General features: G+C 27.3%; 1 long non-coding RNA gene across 1 annotated transcript; it reads right to left on the bottom strand.

Annotated features, from left to right (window-relative positions):
* Positions 1 to 504: 504 nt before the first annotated feature.
* On the bottom strand, positions 505 to 1435 carry LOC132615703 (uncharacterized). The gene is made up of 2 exons (XR_009572802.1): positions 1217 to 1435; positions 505 to 850 (listed from the first exon to the last, which is right to left on the bottom strand). It is a non-coding gene; the product is annotated as an uncharacterized LOC132615703 (long non-coding RNA).
* Between the last annotated feature and the right edge of the window lie 1297 nt (positions 1436 to 2732).

The raw sequence follows: 2732 nt of genomic DNA, 5'->3' as shown, positions 1-2732 counted from the left end.
TCTTTTTTTCGTAGCATCCGTAGCAAAATGTAGCGTAGCTAAAGGTTAGCTATAGACTTTTGGTGATCCGTGGCTAAGGAGTAATACTTATTGCTACAAATTATTTTGTGTTTTAGCTATGACAGTAAAATGCTCTTGCCACGAAAAATATATTTATAGCAAATAATTTTATTGTTTTGCCACGACAAATAAAACTTGTAGCAATCTTTATATTGTAGCTACAGTGTGCTCTTTTGTGGCAAAAAGTTTAAGCTATTTGCTATGAAAATACAAATTTGGTGGCTATTTTTATAGTTTAATCTCGTGGCAATAATAATGTATTTAGCTATGAGTTCAAAAATCTATAGCTATGAGTTCAAGTATTTGCCACAAATATATTCATATGTATCTAAAGAATCCATTCTTTTTGTCATGAAATATATAAAATTATAGCTAATTTTTTTTCTACATTTGCTACGAAAAGTAAAAATGCGTAGCCCTGTTTTTGGCAATTGTACGTATAGCTACGACTCAAAATTTTCATCGCTACATATTGAAGATTACGCCACAAGCATTGTTAATTTTGTATTCCATAATAGGTTTCAAGTTACACAGAGTTACATAGCTAAAATTTCAAACATTCATAATACATCATTTGTCTATGACACAATTACAATGGTAATATCTTGCTTGAGACTTGTGGGATTACACTGGGTATGTTGTTGTTATTGTCATCTTGCTTGAGACTCAAACTCAGCACGATCTTTTCACTTCTCTTCTCCCACGCAGCCTCCAACCGCATCTCAGTTTGATCAATATCCGTCCTCTAATTTGTCATTGTTGTTGCGGCTCTAATAATTTCATAATTTGCCTGTTAATTTTGATAAAGTAAATTAACATCATAAACATAAACGAATGAGTATATAAGTATATTGCATCATATATTACGAGAAATACATCGATTAACTTCTCATGAAAAATCTTCACAGTAATCTTAAAAGGGATAGCAAAACTCCAAATATTTCATAATAGATTTGAATCTTTACACTAAAAATTTCTTCTAACAAAATCTCAATTAAGAAACAAACATATTTCTACATTATTGTTTCATGAAAGATTTATAGATTAATAACGGTGAAACATACAAATATTAACATGAACAACAAAATGCCTAATAAATAGCAAGAGAGTTCATTCAACTGAATAAACTGCGAATATGAAATAGAAAAGTCAATACCATCTCCGGAATCACATTTCAAAAGAGATTAATGGCATTAAAAGCGCTTGTTGATGTAGATATAATAAAAGAGGACATCACTTTTGCCCCTCCATTGTGTAATATAAAGAATCAATTAGCTATTTATCCAACTGCATTGCATAAAAACCAAAGAACCCCTTATGAACTTTTGATATGGAGTAATAAAGATTTGTTTTGGTGAAATTGAAAAAGAGAAGAAGAAACTGTGGACAGGCGTGGCGGCTAGAGGGAAAAGATGAGGACTAGTAGGTTTTAGATTAGACAAAGGGAACAGGGACCGTGCTTAGATTCTTGATAACTAGGTCTAGGAGTATCAAGTTATTAAAATAGCATTAAGCCATTAATTGATAACTTTTATTTATTTAAATTGGGTATAATAGTAATCAATAAATAAATACAAGAACATAGTTATTTAAATCTAACATAGTTAAATATTCAAATTTAATAAATATTATTAGATATTTCTTTAAATTGTATTTAAAAATTAATTCCTCGTTTAATACGAGTTATGATATACTAGTTAGTACATAAATCATATATATTATTAAAATTTTAAAATATAATTCTTAATAATTTAGGTATTATAAAATGTCTAAATATAGTCACAAAAGAGAAGAGACCCCTACACTATATATGAATCATACTAAGTGTTTGGCCGTAGATTTCAAATGAAGTTGTGTTTGGTCATACTTTTTGCAAAGAATATTTAAAATAATGTTCATGCTTGAATGTACTTAAGTACAACTTCAAAAGTGAAAAGTGGTTTGGAAAACATGCTATAAGCTGTTTTCCAAATAAGGAATACAACTTCAAGTTGAATTTGCATTTTTTATGGCCAAACATTGATTTTAAAAAAAGTAAAAAATTATTACTCCGGAAAAAAGTGAATGCCAAACGGGTTTGTCATAACTCATATGCTCCTATTGTAATTACATCAAAATATTAATTATATTTGTAATAATTATTAAGTTTTATTATGACAAGCGAAACTGCAATCGCTATCCTTCGGGTGCGCATTAGTTATTTAATATTGCCATAAGATCATAAAATCAATAATTCATATTATTTAAATTTAATATAATTAGTGATCAATGTAGTTAGATATAATCATACAAGCACATAGATATTTAAATGTGATATAATTAGATATTCAAAATTAATTAATAAAATTACATAATTATTCATCAAATCGCATCTTGCAAGTAATACTTTATTAAATATAAATTATTATATAATAGTTTGTTTTGATTTACAATCGTACGTATGTCAACAATATTGTTAATTTATTGAACATAAAATTTAATAGTATGAATAACCAAATTGTTACAAATATAATACTAGTTTACTACGCATTTATTAAGTTGGATTTTAATATGAATTATGATATACTTAGTTAGTATTGTTATGCACTTCTATATCAATCATATATTTCATTGAAATTTTAAAATATAATTCTTAATTATTTAGGTATTCTAAAATGTCCAAATATAGTCAC

The sequence above is a fragment of the Lycium barbarum genome, chromosome 10, assembly GCF_019175385.1.
Source record: "Lycium barbarum isolate Lr01 chromosome 10, ASM1917538v2, whole genome shotgun sequence".
NCBI classification, from domain to species: Eukaryota; Viridiplantae; Streptophyta; class Magnoliopsida; order Solanales; family Solanaceae; genus Lycium; species Lycium barbarum.
Note: the sequence above shows the minus strand (reverse complement) of the source record. Positions and strands in the feature narration are given on the sequence as shown.